General features: G+C 47.1%; 1 pseudogene; it reads right to left on the reverse strand.

Moving 5' to 3' along the window:
• Positions 1-340: 340 nt before the first annotated feature.
• On the reverse strand, positions 341-17,336 carry LOC140221153 (uncharacterized; annotated as a pseudogene).

A 17,336-nucleotide genomic window follows, 5' to 3' on the forward strand; every position in this document is an offset into this window, starting at 1 on the left:
ACTCGCGTAAGCTACGTGTACATATAGCAGAAATAAAGATGTTATTAAACTCCAATTCTGAGGCATGGTGGATCGATGGATTGAGAAGATTATTGCATAATATTAATTATCTATAAGAGTATACCTTAACAGTCAGGTTGCTGACCGATACATGTAGCTAACAGGAGGTGCGTTGCCTGATGAAATCAACAACGAACTGTTGTTGGTCCTATGGATTGGGCTGTGCTTCTGATTGGGAAAGGGCCACTCGATAATTGATTTCGTCATGCATTCTTTGTTCTATAGATTGCACTTGAGATTCTAGGTTGGGCCACCAGCTTTGCTCAGCCCGATCCTTTCTTCATTCGCAGCTTCTATATGAGTCTCTGTCTTCTTTGAAACCGTACTTCCACGGAATGATCCCGAACCCGCGGACACATCCTGGGTGCTCAGGATTCCCGAGGGCCAATGTGAGCTCATCCATTTCTCGATCCACCACCAACCTCCTAGCCTTAACATCTTCAATATTCTTGGCGAGTTGTTCGCCCTTGAGATGTATTTCCTCAGTTAAGATCAACATCCCATCCTCTGGGTTCAGTATGCCTCCAGGAGTGAAAAACCAATTTTTAGCTCATTGGCTCCATTAATGAGTTGCTAGTACGATACCCCATTCGAGCAGGTCTTGTTCCATCTTCTGAAATTTGGGCACTGCTGTTTTGTAACCACCTCGCCCTAGCTTATGGTGTTGACTTTTTGCTGACCGTCGTGGCTCCTCTTGTACTCAACAAATGCCTCCGAGTGGCCGCTCAACTTTGGAAATTAGTTGAAATCTCGAGTTTTGTCCTCCTTAATGTACTTTGAAACTAGAAATTTCTTGAATGTTTGAAATTGTGTGGCCATCTTTTTCAGCGCCCACGCTTTCACATCCTTTTCAATGTATCCAGCGGGAAATATGAAATGTTGCTTGACCTGTTCCCACAACATATCCTTTTCTGTTTGTGGCAGCACGTCCGGATCATTGCTTTTTCCTCTCCATTTCTTGAAGCTGATGGGCACATTGTCCCTTACAATTGCCCCGAGCTGAGTCACGTACTTGTTTGCCACATCGACGGGAGCAACCGGCCTGCCCTCTTCTGACACTTCTGTGATCTCTAGCTTTTGCGATCTATCCATCTCCATGCTTCAACCTCATGTCTTCTTAGGGTTCGCCGATCCAGACAGCTAACAGTTCAAGATTCGTTAATTAGTACATAATAATAAAGAAGAAGACATTCTAAATGGGGTACAACGTTATTAATGATATATACCTCGGCGGTATCTTCCACCGTGGCAAGGTTTTGCTCGGGCTCTTCATTGCCATCGGCGGATATGTTGAGGTAAGTGTCCGCCTGGTTACTCTCTTCTTTGGTTTACGTTACGTTATGATCTCTACCAGCAATAATGTCCTTCAGCATGAACCTTGCATTCTTGTTGTCCGCCATCTCAACTACTCCAAACACACATGAAATCATAATTACATGTACGTTAAGGTATATAAATGAAATCATAGAAACGTACAAATGAAACCGTACACGAAATTAAACTTACATGAAAACTTCTTAAAAAATACATAAAAAATCTTGAACGAAACTTAATTACATGGAATGTCTTTAATGTATTACAAGTTAATGTACATACATGAACTCATAGAAGAACAACGTGAAGCCATACTAATTTATTCTAATTTCTACAGAATTCTATCAAAATTGAAGCGTAATTTATTTATAGAGTTTTCTACTAATTTGTTGGAATTTTTCTGAAATTTGTATATCCATTGAGCGTATAACCACGACCCGTATTGTGTTGCCATACCCTGTACGCATATAACCATGACATATGTCATTGCGATATGGTTGAAGCATATAACCACTGTTAAACATCGTTGAGATGCCTTGTAAGCATATAATGACGATTTCACGTCGTTGCTACAACCATTGAGTGTATAACCACGACTCGTATTGTCTTGCAATACACTGTACACATATAACCACGACACATTTCGTGGAGATATGGTTGAAGCATATAACGACGGCACGTACATCGTTGCGATACCTTGTACGCCTATTACGACGCTTTCTCGCCGTTGCGATATCCATTGAGCATATAGCGACGACCCATATTTCGTTGGGATACGGTTGATGCATATAGCCACGACTAGTATTTCGTTGAGATAGCTTGTTAGCATATTGCAACAGCATAGGTCTCATATTGCAACAACATTCTTGCGTTGCATTATTGCTTGTTTGCAATAGCGCAATGTCGTTGCAATAGCCTCTATAGCAATGACCCCTACCGTTGTAATAGCCACTATTGCAACGACAATGGACGTTGTAATATCCACTTATTGCGACAACACACGTCGTCGCAATAACGCAACCTTGTTGCGACGGCTGCCTGTGTCGTTGTAATAGCATATTGCAATGCCATTTTACATGATGACATGATTTTTAGCACCATGACACGAAATCGTTGCAATAGACCCCTATTGCAACGAAATGACCCCTATTGCAACGATTTCGTGCCGTTACGCTAGTGACAAAACCTTGTAGTGGTACTAATTAGTACAATTACTAAGAATTTCTACCAAATTTTATAACTAGAAAAAGGTAAATCAAAAAGTCTTGCATCACTGCCAAATTTATTCTAACTTCCTATACAATTTTACCAATCCAAAATTTTCTATTAATTTTATAACTAGAAAAAAATAAATAAAAAAGGCTTGCATCACTTCAAAATTTATTCTAACTTCCTATACAATTTTACTAATCCATAATTTTCTATTAATTATATAACTAGCAAAAATTAAATAAAAAAGGCTTGCATCACTACCTTGCATCATCACTGTCAAATGTATTAACTAGAGCGCCGGGTACCAGGTTTTACGCGCGCGGGCGTGTCACGGGGTCGACGACACGCGAGGGTGTGGCGGAACCGCCCAAATTAGCCTGACTAAAATGCACTTAAGTCGCCTGACACGCGATCATGCACTTTAAGCAAGTCAACTTGGTCGTCCGTCAGATTTCATCCGATAAACCACTTACTCAGGATCGAGAAGCATTGCTCACACGAAGGTGAGTAGCACAGAGATTACAACATTCCCATCACATTAACTTAGTTCAACAATTTATTACATCAGAATTTTCGAAATCCAAACAAGTTTGCAAGGTTCAACAAAGATGAACTAAAACAAGCGGAAGCTAAACGTTGATACACGATATCATGACGAAGCCGATCATGACATCAATGATCCCAGCCCTCACCGTTCGAGGAAGGATTCCACTCGACTGTCCAGCCCGGAGGGAGCTTGGTACGCCAAGTGGTGGCAGCAACCACACTATCGACATTACCTGAAAAGTTAAGCCACAAACAAGGCTGAGCAACTAATACTTAGCAAGACTAACCCGACAGGAGATAACTACTTCACCAACTCCTAGACATGCAAGGCTTTTGGCTGTGGGTTGTTTTGCCAAAAGCGACTATAGTTGGTCCTTACTTTCACTATTTTAGCTCAAGTTCTAAATTTATTAACTAGTCTAGATTAGCAACTTATACTAAGCAAGCATAGTTTCCAAACAATTAAAGAACAAGCATCAAGATTAATATCCTCATGTTTTATCCTTACTCAGTGTAGAATAGCGATCAAGTAGTCCCAAATTGTGAGAGGCAGACGAATCGATTCGAATTTATTAACCATGCATGGCGAACCTAATCTTACTACATCCACGCACCATGAAGGGTCGCTTCATTTGTCAGCCGTCCCCATCGTTCCCTTAGGCACGTGTCAGGTCCAACTTCCTTTGGCATGCATTGCTCCATTTGCACCCACATGATGCACCATGGGAACGACGTTCCAAGGACAGCCGGTAGGTATGCCACGCCCCAGTTCAATCAGGTACTAGGCTTCCCTATCCCATACTAGGTATGAGATTAGTACTTTCAAACACTTGATCACGAACGCCGACATGTTTCGACCTTAGCAAGTTCATTGCTAGACAGACGGGGCAAACCACCACATCGGAACCATTCCCGGTCCCGTTCGTCATCCTTATGGCTGTAGCATAAGTAAACAAACAACTCCTATAACTCACGAGTGACAGGCAATGACTCAACTTTTACCGAGTCCTATTTAACATAGCAACTACTCGGCCTATCATGCTAGTATTCAACCATAGGTACCTAACATCATGAAACTAAGTTTTCAATCAACTCCGATGAACTTAATGCACAATCATAAGAACATAGATGTTGCATAATTTCGAAAGGTGGGTTATGCTCCGGGGCTTGCCTTTAGGAAAAGTTAGTGGTTCCTCGAGGTCTTGATCTAGCTCAGGCTCAACTTCAATGTGATGTAGCTCCGCGATGGTTTCCTCTTCCAATGTAGGGTGGAGCTCGTAGGTTCCGTCGGCGATATTAGCTTCTACACGACATGCACATGCAAGAGTTTAGATTAATCCATGTTTTTACATGAACGATGCAAGGCATGACTTATCGTTAGAAAGGAAGTCGTATTTAGGTGACATTCACCTAAACAGGGTTTTAACTTTCATTAACTTCATAAAGTAAGGTGGGTTGCGGTTTAAACTCGAGATTGACTTTGATGGCGATTGTGTACATATATAGATTCTTACAACTTAGAGTTGTATAAAGAAGGTGGGGTCATTTTTGGGGTTGCTCAGGGTTCGCTTGGAGAGTTATTCACTTCTGAATGTTTTTTTTGTATCTCTTCCAAAAATTACCTATTTAGCTTATTAGGATTTATATTTCTTTTATTCCCTTAAACTGATTTCTTAGCCAAAATTTGGTTCCACAAGCAGCTAGCAACAAATGGCACTGAGAAAATTACAGCACCTTACTTAAGTCATTAATAAGTTACTGTAAAACTTTGGGAGCCATTGGATTACCACAAAAAGAATTAAACGCATTTTACCACCAAGGGTAGCATGTACTTAACTATTTTTATCTCAAAACCTACAGTGATTCTGAGGGTGAAATTTCAATAGTAGGTTGAAGGTGTGGTACAAATGCTTTGGTGAATTTTTAATGATTTTTGGAGAAGGGCAACTATTTCCCATATTTTTCTCCTATTTATCATGTTCTTAAAGGGTAGGTGGGTTTCTTTCTGATTCTGAACACAACCCATATTTTCCCTACAAACTACACTTCAAAACTAAGCTACTCCAAGTGGATTCATTTTTTCTAGCTCTGGATTAAAACTTATGCAAAAAGGAAGATTTAACCCTAGATTTCAAATATTAGGTTAAAACAGTGAGTTAAAGTTCTATTCAAAAGCACTAAGTATTTTTCTGAGCTTCTACTCACTAAAACAAACACCACAGAGTTGGAATTTCCTTTTTAGTATTTTTCTGTGATTTATAGTGATTTAAACAGCACATGCCAAAATTAAATCATAACTACAACAAAACCACAGTAACCGGTGTGAAAATTATTTTTATCGGAAACTAGACAGAACAAGGATTCCAACAAAATTGATCTTGTATTTTTCTGATTTCTCTACAATTTACTGGGCATTTCTAAAGTTTATCCTATTTCCTGCTGATTTAAAACAATTAACCATGGCAAACTTGCCACCCCTCACGTCTAAGGTTTATTCGCGCAGGGGTCCCTAGGTTTTGCGCATAGGCCCCTAGAAAGAACGGGGGAGACTCAAAGTCGTCCCCGTGGTGCGCACGGTGGTGGCGGGTGGAAAATCCCCGATGGTGCGCCGGCGGTCCCGGGGCAAAGGTTGGGCGGGGAGGAGCGTGTGCTCACCGGAGTTCGATCTGAGGGGTCTTGGGCGTTCGGGGAGGTCTTGCCGGGGCGCAACACGGACAGGGAAGGCTTGGGCTTCGGTGGCGGTGGTGCGAGCGGCGTCCCGGTGCACCAGCGGCTCTGGGAGTCCCACGAGCGGGCTCTGGAGCTCCGCGTGGGTGCGGTGAAGTCGACGGTGGTGGTGGCGAGGAGCACGGAGCAGCAGGGCGGAGGGTTCACTGGAGCTCCATGGTGGCGCAGGGCTAAGGGGGCGGCAGCGTGGTACAGGCGAGCGGAGAAGGGTCGTGGCCGGGTGATGGAGACCTTAAATAGCCGGGAAAGAAGTGGGCAAAGAAGCGGGACTTGGGGCGCGGCTAGGATAAGAATGGGGGCGGGAGTGCACGGGCGAGGCAGCCATTGGCCGGGGGCACCATTGGCTGGAGAAGCGGAGCTCCGGGGATAGGATCCTCAGCGCATTAGGCGTGGGAGATAGGGTTGGGCAGGCGCGGTTTTGCCGGGCGGAGGGATTGGCGAGGGCACAGCAGCGTCGGGTCGCTGTTCGGGCACCGGTAGGCGTGTGAAGCACGGCCATCGGCGGGCGATGCCGTGGCGCCGGCGGGAGAGAGGGACTCGGTGCGCGGTTGGGCGACGAGGATGCACGCAGGGGGAAAGGAGATGTTCTCAGCGGTGGATTGGGTAGCCTAGGCACGGTGTCTTGTCGCGTCGTGGCCGGATTGGTCGCCGGTGGGCGAGAGCCACGCGGCAGGCGGCGCTCGCGGCGTCACGAGCGAGCCGAGCTCTGGAGCGAGGGTGACACAGGCAGTGCAAGGGGCTGTCTTTGGGGTGTAGTTTCTTGCGATTTTTGAACTACACTTAAAAAGAACCCTTTAACAAACTTGTAGTCCTATGGTTCGGGTTCAAACTTTACTAAAGGTGTTTGCCCAGATTTTGAACAGATTTGGAGATAACTGGAGCTAAAGTTTGCCAAAAACTAGATATTCTGGACTTAGAACATTTCAACCAATTTTGTGGAATTTCACGAATTTGGCTCTTTGCCACGAATTTTGGTTAGCTTCTGAGTCGAATTAGACCAAGGTGCTATTGAAGGAATTGTTCTTTGGTCTTAGGACTTCAACTTATATTAAGGACTTTTCTTGAGTTTAGTTCAATTTTTTGAAGGAACAAGCTCACCAAGGTGCGTGCTCTGAGTGTTCTATAGACTTTGCGCTGGAACGCCAAAAACGCTGAGTTGACTATTTTACATGCTTTTGACCAAGTTTTTAACCAAGTTCGGTTTCGATTTGGACCTGGGTCAGTGTAACAAAGTTGGAACACACTCAAAGGACTACAAGTTTTATTAAAGGTCTGACTTGAGGTTAGATATAAATTTGTGAGATAACAGGTTGCAAAGTTGAGGAAAAACCTGAATTCCAGGACTTAGGTCATTTGTAGGGTTTTCATATACTCCTGATTTGATTCTTATTTTTGATCCTCTCCCACTCCGAATTAGACAAAGTGTTATTAACAAAAGTTGTTTGAAATTAAAAGTTTTACAACTCTTGTTTGGGCAAAATTTCATGTTTGTATATAAAAACTCAAGTTTTATATTTAACTCCAAAAAGAGCTTTTTAGGGGCAAATTGGACCTTTCACCTCTTTTACTTTGTGACTAATGACTTGCTTAAGTTTAATTACACCTAATTAAGGTAGAGTTGTTATAGAGGGTGGCCACAGCGACAATGCACGTGAGGCGGATCAGGGCTTGAGGCACGGATGGAGGACGGTGCGCGGACGGAGGAGGGAGGACGGGGCGCCGGACGGAGGCCGGACGGAGGACAAGGGAGGACAGGCACCAGACAGAGGAGGGGACGACGGGGCTGTAACGACCCCGGTTAAATCATTCAAGTTAATCTTAATCCTAGTCCCCAAATTCCTCTGTCTCAGCTCTTCCCGAGCAGGAGTGCTCCACCGCAGTTCCTAGTCCCGACCCCTGAAGGCCCTAACCCACCCCGCCGGTTCCTTCTAAGTCTCAACAACAGTGTCCCTTCCATCTTGAACAGAGGAAAAACCAAGACTGACGGGTGGACCCGCAATCTTTTCCCCGGATCTCCCGAGGCAGACGCACTAGAGCGGCCTGCACCGCTTCAGAGCTCCCCCGCCGCGTGGCTCAACTTCTTCGATGCCCGCCGCTTCGCCCAGTCGCCAGCCGCGATAGGATGGATTCTCGCGCCCTCCTCCCCAATCGCAGCGGAAGCCCCTCTGCAACCCTTTCTGCAGTACCTCGTCTCGCTCGCGCCCTCGCCGGCTGCGCCTTGGTGCTCCGACGCCGCTGTAGCAGAGCTTTGCCGCCTGCTGCGTCAAAACCGCCTCGCGGCTCGCGCCCCTCATCATCTCACCGGATCCCCGGCTGCAAGGCCCGATGCCTTCCGGCTTTTCCGCCGCCTCTACACAATCGCGCTCGCCCACATAGCCGCAGCCCGCCTGTCTTTTCACCTGTTGCAACCTCGCTTGCAGCGCCGTTCTCCCTGTCACACCAATCAGATCCGCCGCACGACGACGCCCGCCTCCGCCAAACCTCAACCCCGGCAAAACCGCGCCTGCACCGCCTTGTCTCCCGTGCCCAATAGCCGAGGACGCTATCTCCAAAGTCCTGTTCCGTCGCCCATCGCCGCTCAATCACCGCCATGGCAGCGCACTCCATCCTTTTCTTCCGGTCTTCGTGCTACTCCAACTCTCTCTCTCTTCCGCGCAGCTATAAAAGGGAATGCCAGAGTCCTACTGGAGTTCCCTTCACCATCGTTGCCTCGCCGCCTTGTTCCTCCGTTTTGTGCTCGAGCGCCTCCACCTAAGTTCTTGAGGAACTCTCATATCCGCTCAACACCAGTCCCTCCCAATCCACCCAGCCGCGTGCTCCTCCGCGTTGTGTTAGAGCTCCCTTGTTGCTCGCAAGAAGCTCCGCCGCCGCCGGAGCACCACCGGACATCGCCGCCACCCAAGCCTTAGTGCTTAAGACCTTCCGCTCAAGTCTACTCCTTCCCGACCCCAAAAGGCTTCACCTATAAACCGAAGGTAAGCTGCCGACCCCTCACCGATTTGCCCGACCCTAGCTGTTCGCCCGACCCCTCTTTCCGTCTCGCCTGACCCTGCCTGTTAGCCGACCCTTATCTGCTTCGCCCGAGGACTCGGCTGTACTTTTTTTTCTTGACCCGAGAATATCTGTGTAAGATTTCAGGGACTTCTCTGTAATAGATCTGAGGACCCCAAACACAGTTATCCCTTAAAGGTTTAAGGGTCAGATCATAAGTTTCTTCCAATCCGACCCTTGGTCTTGTTCTCTATCCACGGAAGCTTGAACCCCCACACTCTTTCCGTAGCTTTGCTACAAGTTTCTGAGCTACGACTTGCGAGTGTTGCTGTTGAAATAACCGTCTAAACACTAACTCCTGCATTGCATTCATGTAGAGTTTCGTCTTGCTGACGGCATCTACGAACTGCACCCGGTGCCAGAAGATGGAGTTGTAGCGGAGCTACCAGTTCCAGAAGCCGAAGTCGCCCTAGCTGAAGACCAGCTTCCCTCCCCTCCGCTTGAAGGCAAGCCCCGGAGCATGAACCCCAAAGTTTCCCAAACTTGAGCATGCCTTCTTTCTCATGTTTGTGCATTTACGTATAGGAGTTGTTTTCAACCTTAGATGCATGACATAGTTCCTTTGATTTGAACACTAGTTGTTGGGCCGACTAGTTGCTATGCTTAAATAGGAAGCAGTAAAAGTCTAGTGATTTCCTGTCACTCGCGAGTTATAGGAAATGGTTGTTCTCCCTCTGTTACAACTATAAGGACGATGGACGGGGCAAGGTTTTGGTTAACTCTTTTGGTGGTCGGCTGATCGCCCCGTCTGTCTATGGAATTTTGTTAAGGCCCGACACTGGTGGTGTTCGTGATCAAGTGTTTGAAAGTACTAATCTCATACCTAGTATGGGATGGGGAAGCCTAGTACCTGATTGAACTAAGGCGTGGCTTATACCCCTGCTGTCCCTGGAACGAGGTTCCCATGGTGCATCATGTGGGTGCAAGTGCGGTCACAGTACGGTAGAGGCCGGGACTGTGGAGCATTGCATGCCAAGGGAAGTTTGGACCTGACACGTGCCTGGGAATTGATGGGGACGGCCGACACAGGAAGCAACCCTTGTGGTGCGCGGATGTCGTGAGATTAGGTTCGCCATGCATGGTTAAGAAACTCGAATCGATTCGTCTGCCTCTCACAGTTTGAGACTGCTTGATCGCTATGCTACACTGAGTAATGAAAGAGTCTGATGATGACATGGTCTTGATGATGAGCTTATATACATAAAGTTGGATCTATGTTTGCTTAGAGTAAGATGCCAACGTAGACTGGTTAATGAACTTAGAATTTGAGCTAAAACTTGAAGGCAAGGATCTAACATAGTCGCCTTTGGCAAATAAACCCCTTAGCCAAAGAGCCTTGCATGTCTAGACGTGGTGGAGTAGTTTTACCACCGGTCGGTTAAGTCTTTTCAGGTGAAGTCGCAGCTCCTGAGTTTGCTTCTGTTGGCACTTGGCCGCCCCAGCTCCCTCCGGGTTGGACGGTTGAGTGGGATCCTTCCTCGAACGGCGAGGAAAGGGATCACTGATGTCCTGATCGGCCTCATCAGGGACATCCGACCCCGGCGCTAGCTTCCGCTAATTTACCTTTCCGCTACTTTTGAATCTTGTAAATCCCTGATTTTCGTTTTGATGTTGAACTAAATTGTCAAACTTGTTTAACTCAGTGGATCTGTTGTATTCTCTAGAACCACTCACCTTCGTGTGAGTTTTGCTAACTCGGTCCTGTAAGTGGTTAAATCGGAGGAAATCCGACGGCACTTCGAGTTAACTTGATGAAGGCATAAGTGTCGCGTGTTAGGCGACTTAACCATGCTTAAATCAAGGTAATCCGAGGTGGTTCCGCCACAGGGCCGCCGGACGAAGGAGGAAGGACGAGGTGTACGGACGGAGGAGGGAGGACGGGGCGCCGGACGGAGGAGAGGACACGGCTCGTGGACGATGATGAATGGCGGCGTGAATGGAGGCGAAGGATGACGGGAGGCGGCACGGGGATGAAGACAACCGGTGGCGACGGGGACGGAGGTAGCAGTGTGACGCCCGTGGAGCCAGCGACGGAGATGATGCGGAGGCTAGAGAGGAGTAAAAATTTTGCTAAGTTACCAGGTGCGGAGGGAGTAGAAACGCCAGTTACTTTTATCCACCCCCTACCATTTATCTCGGTTTATAAGAAGAACCGAGATTAAATGGACTTTTAATCTCGGTTCTTCTTACAAACCGAGATAAAAGGCCTACCCTTTTATCCCAGTTTTGACGCACCTGGGATAAAAGGACAACCCTTTATCTCGGTTCGTAAATAGAACCGGGATAAAAGGTTACGCCCTGGCGGGAACTGAAATTTACCCTTTTGTCCCGGTTCTAATTACGAACTGAGATAAAGGGCCTTACAAACTGGGATAAAATGTCCCTCTCCCATTTCTCATCTCCCTCTTCTATTTTGGAAATATATATTTTTATGTTTTTGCTGGATTTCATGTAGCAAAAATTAAAACTTTACATATTTCGAACATGCAAAAATATATTTAATTAGCAATTATATTTACAATAAGTTTGAATAACTCATTAATTCTACACTAGTTATATTACCTTCTTAAATAATTATTTTACTGCATCACTATCATCAAGAAATTATCAATTAAATAATTGATACGCGCAAAAACAACTAATTTAAGCACACATGAAATTGTATCAAGTAGTACATGAAATTAATCATAAATTTATAAGAAAATTTAACGCATTACAATGTAACATTAAAAAACTTCTTCACGAATGTTCCTTGGTCATGATCGCGGCGCAAGTACGGAGCCTCTTCTTTGGATAGCACGATGCTAGGGTCAACTTCAACAGCGAATGGAGGCATGCCTGCAAACTGATCATAATCATCTGATTGGTTTGTTTTGTGCTCGACTCCCACAATTTTTCTTTTACTTGGAAGGACTATCTGGCACTTTGGCTCCCATGGATCTTCTAGATTTCTCTTAGGTTTGCTAGACATGTCCTTCACATAGAAAACTTAATGCACATCATTGGCGAGAATGAATGGTTTATCACTGTATCCAGTCTTGCTAAGGTCCACTATTGTCATTCCATACTGATCTTTGGTTACGCCATTTAGCTTCACCCATTGGCAACAAAACAGAGGGATGCACAGCGGTCCGTATTCTATTTCTCATATCTCCTCTATGAAATGTGACGACCGACCCCAAATCTCTGGAGTTAATCTTAATCCGAGTCCCCCATCCCCCTACCTCAGCTCCCCGAGTTGAAGTGCTCAACCCCCAGTTCGGTCCTGACCCCTGAGATCCGACCCCTCTCCACTGCTCCCCCAGTTCCGACCCCGCCGACCCTAAACCCATACCGCCGGATCCTTTTAAGTCTTCCCACAGTATCTCTGTCAATCTGAGCAGTGGACTAACCGAGACTGACCGGTGGACCCACAAAAATCTCTTCCCAGATCCCCCGCGACAGACGCACTCGAGTAGCATGCCCGCCTCAGAGCTTCTCCGCCGCGTGGCTCAACTTCTCCGACACCCGCCGCTCTGCCTTGTCGCCGGCCACGACCGGATGGATATCCGTGCCCCCTTCCCCAATCGCAGCGGAAGCTCCTCTGTTACCCTTTCTGCAGCCTCTCGCGGCTCGTGCCCATCATCACCTCACCGGACCCCCGCTGCAGAGCCTGATGCCGCCTGTCTTTTCCGCCGCCCCTCCACAGTCGCGCCGCCCCGGTCCGCGCTACGCGATGATTCCTCCTCCGCCAACCCAGACCACGGCCGCGACAGCTCCTTTTTCTGCCCTGTCAGAGCTACGCCCCCGACAATCTGTTGCTTCGCGCTTGCCCGCACGACCACAGCCCGCCTGTCTTCTCACCTGTGCGCCCTTGCTTCTAGCGCCGTTCCCCCGGTCACTTCCATCAGATCCACCGAACGACGACGCCCGCCTCCGCCAAATTTCAACCACCAGCAAAACCGCGCCTACGCCGCCCTGTCGCTGGTGCCCAATGACCGCCGGTGCCATCCCCGAAGTCCTGCTCGGCAGCCCCGCTGCTCAATCTCCGCCCCGGCAGAGCACTCGATCGCCTCTTCCCGGTCTTCGCGCCGCTCCAACCTTCTCTCTCTTCCGCGCAGCTATAAAAGGGAATGCCAGAGCTCCGCCGGAGTTCCCTTCTCCATCGCTACCTTGCTGCCATTCCTCTACTTCGTGCTCAAAGCGCTACAGCCTTTGTCCCTGAGGAACTCTCCTCTCCGCTCCACGCCCGCCCTTCCAATCCACCCAGCCGCTTGCTCCTCCACGTTGCACAAGAGCTTGCTTGTAGTCCACAAGAAGCCCCACCGCCGCCGGAGCACCGCCAGACATCATCGTCTGCCCAGTCTTAGTGCTCCAGTTCCTCCGACCGAGTCTGCTTCTTCCCGACCCCAAGCTTCACCTATAAGACGAAGGTAAGCTGCCGACCCCTTTTCCGCCTCGTCCGACCCCTCCTATCCGCCCGACCCCTGTTCCGTCTCGCCCGACCCTGTCTGTTTCGCCGACCCTTTCTCCGCCTCGCCCAAGGGCTCGGCTGTATCTTTTTCCTTGACCTGAGGGTATATGTGTAAAAATCAGGGACTTCTCTGCGTTAAGTCTGAGGACCCCCAGCACATCTATTCCTCTAGTCTAAGGGACAGATCATAAGTTTCCTTCCATCCGACCCTTTTACCTCGTTCTTCTCCAACCCAAGCGAACTTCCCCACCTTTTTCCGCAGCTATGCTACAAAGTTTCTGAGCTAGAACTTGCAAGTGTTGCTGTTGGAATAACCGTCTAAATGCTAACTCTTGCATTGCATTCATATAGAGCTGCGTCTCGCCGACGGCTTCTACGAGCTGCACCCGGTGCCAGAAGACGAAGCTGTAGCCGAGCTCCCGCTTCCAGAAGCTGAAGCTGCCCCCGCAGAAGACCCCTTCCCTTCCTCCTCGTTTGAAGGCAAGCCCCGGAGCATGAACCCAGTTTTTCCCAAACTTGCGCATGCCTTCTTCATCTTGTTTGTGCATTTACGTATAGGAGTTGCTTGAAACCGTAGATGCATGACTTAGCTCCCTGATCTGAACACTAGCTGTTAGATCGAGTATTTGCTATGCTTAAATAGGAAGCGGTAAAAGCCGAGTGATCTCCTGTCACTCGCGAGTTGTAGGAATTGGTTGTTTCCTTTCTGTTACAACTATAAGGATGATGGACGGGGCAGGGTTGTGGATAACTCTTTGGTGGTTGGCTAATCGCCCCATCTGTCTATGGAACTTGTTAAGGCCCGACAGTGGTGGTGTTCGTGATCAAGTGTTTGAAAGTACTAACCTCATACTTATTATGGGATGAGGAAGCTGAGTACCGGATTGAACCTAGACGTGAGCGGTCGCCCCATTGTCCTTGGAACGGAGTTCCCCTGCGGCCGCACGTGGTGGCAAGTATGGTCACAAAACGGCAGAGGCCGGGTCTGTGGAACATTGCACCAAAGGAAATGGGCCCGACACGGGTTAGGGAATTGATGGGGAAGGCCGACACAGGAAGCGACCCTCGGTGGTGCGCGGATGTTGTGAGGTTAGGTTCACCATGCATGGTTAAAGAACTCGAATCGATTCGTCTGCCTCTCACAGTTTGATACTGCTTGATCGCTATGCTACACTGAGTAATAAAGGAATCTGATGATGACATGGTCTTGATGATGATATATATATACCTTTGGTTGGTTCTATGTTTGCTTAGAGTAAGTGCTCACTTAGACCGGTTAATGAACCTAGAATCTGAGCTAAAACTTGAAAATAAGGATCTACTTAGTGCTTCTTAGCAAACAAACCCCTCAGCCAAAGAGCCTTGCATGTCTAGAAGCGGTGGAGTAGTTACTCCCGGTCGGTTAAGTCTTGTTGAGCTTAGCAGCTCAGCCTTGTTGTGGCTTTCTTTTTAGGTGAAGTTGCTACTCCCGAGCCTTCTTCTGTTGGCACTTGGCCGCCTCAACTCCCTCCGGGTTGGACGGTTGAGTGGGATCCTTCCTCGGACGGCGAGGAGAGAGATCACTGACGTCTTGGCTGGCCTCACCAAGGACGTCCGACCCCTGCATTTAGCTTCCACTTGTTTACCTTCTGTTGTTTTCTTCTAAACCTTGTAAAACTCTGATGTTTGTTTTATGGCCGAACTAAATGGTTAAGTTGGTTAAATCAGTGGACTTGTTGTATTCTCTGAAACCGCTCACCTTCGTGTGAGTTTGCTAACTCGGTCCTGATCAAGTGGTTAAATCGGATGAAATCCGACGACACTTTGTGTTAACTTGGCTAAGGCATGGGTGTCGCGTGTTAGGCGACTTAACCATGTTTAATCAAGCTAATCCGAGGTGGATCCACCACAAAACCATAATAAGAGTCCACGCTACTATTTTTTCCTATGGCATCTATGAAGACACCACTATTCTGGTTCGTGCTTTTCTGGTCCTAGACTCTTGTGTAAAATGTATAACTATTTATCTCGTAGCCTTGGAATTTCATGATTGTGCTAGAAGGTCCCCTAGCTAACCAAGCAAGCTGTGGGTGAATCTTAAAGTTACCCATAAGTTGTTTGCGCAACCAGGAGGGAAAAGTTTCCACGTGGCTTCTTGTAAGCCAGGCATCGGATCTCGCTAGGTTTTCGAAAACTAACATCTACTTGTGCTGCTCGATATATGGAGCCACAAAGGTTGACTGCTATAGAACAGTGTAGTATGCCTTGTTGAACAAATCAGCATCATTTCTCAAACATACTTTCCTTCCAAGGGTGCCCATTCCCCGCAGCCTCCCCTCGTGGCGTGAAGTTGGAATCCCAATCGGGTCAATTGAGTCAATAAAATCAACACAAAACTCAATCACCTCCTCTGTTCCATATCCCTTGGCGATGCTTCCTTCTAGATGGGCATGATTAAGAACATAGTCTTTTAGGACTGACATGAACCTCTCGAAAGGCCACATATTATGCAGGTATACTGGTCCAAGAATATTAATCTCTTTTACTATGTGAACCAGAAGGTGAGTCATAATATTGAAGAAAGATGGTGGAAATACCAACTCAAAGCTGATAATACATTGCACCACATCGTTCTGTAGCTTTGTTAGCTTCGATGGATCGATTGCCTTCTGTGAAATCGCATTGAGAAATGTGCATAGCTTTACGAGCGGCAATCAAATATTCTCTAGTAGAACACCCCTCAGTACAACCGGAAGCAACTGAGTCATCAACATGTGGCAATCATGGGCCTTGAGATTTGTGAACTTCTTTTCTTTCATATTTATTATTCTCTTTATATTCGAGGAGTACCCATACGGGACCTTCAGACTATTCAAGCATTCAAACATGCTACCCTTCTCTTCCTTGTTGAGAGTGTAACTAGCAGGACGTAAGTAGTGCTGTCCGTTATCTCTCTTTTCCGGATGTAGGTCATCCCGTTGCCCCATTTCTTTAAGGTCCTGTCGTGCTTCTAGTGTATCTTTTGAGGGCCCATAAACACCCATGAAACCTAGCATATTCACACAAAGGTTTTTCGTCAGGTGCATCACGTCTATTGTGTTGCGGACATCTAGGGTTTCCCAATAAGAGAGCTCCCAAAATATTGACTTCTTCTTCCACATGGCTACACGTCCGTCATCGTCGTTCGGAACAGGTTGGCTACCAAGACCTTTTCCAACTACTACCCTTACATTCTTTATCATCTCAAAGACACATTTTCCATTACGATGTAAAGATTTTTTACGAGTTTCCGGTGCCCCTTTGAAATGCATCATGCTTTCTCGCAGCTGGTGGTGAGCATGGAGAAATCGACGATGACCCATATAGACTATCTTCTTACAGTGCTTCAAATACATGCTATCTGTATCGTCTAAGTAGTGGGTGCAGGCTCGATATACCTTATTTGTCTGTCCCGAAAGGTTACTTAGTACAGGCCAATCATTGATGGTTACGAACAACAGTGCTCGCAAGTTAAACATCTCTTGTTTATCCTCATCCCACACACATACAGCTTCTTCCTTCTAGAGCTGTAAAAGTTCATCAACCAATGGTCTTAGGTACACATCAATGTCGTTGCCGGGTTGCTTTGGGCCTTGGATAAGCGCCGACATCATAATGAACTTCCGTTTCGTGCACATCCAAGGAGGAAGGTTAAACATACATAAGGTCACAGTCCAAGTACTATGGCCACTACTCAACTCACCGAACGAATTGAATCCATCAGTACTTAAACCAAACCTTATGTTGCTTGGATCACCTTCAAACTCCGGGAATGCTCTATCAATTGATCTCCACTGAGCCCAATCAGCGGGTTATCTCAGCATCTTATCTTCCTTACGTTCTTCTTTGTGCCATCGCATTAACTTAGCATTCGCCTTGTTCCTGAACAAGCACTTCAAGCGTGGTATTATAGGGAAATACCACATCACTTTTGTGGGAACTCTCTTCCTAGGAG

The sequence above is a fragment of the Setaria viridis genome, chromosome 9, assembly GCF_005286985.2.
Source record: "Setaria viridis chromosome 9, Setaria_viridis_v4.0, whole genome shotgun sequence".
Classification (NCBI taxonomy): domain Eukaryota; kingdom Viridiplantae; phylum Streptophyta; class Magnoliopsida; order Poales; family Poaceae; genus Setaria; species Setaria viridis.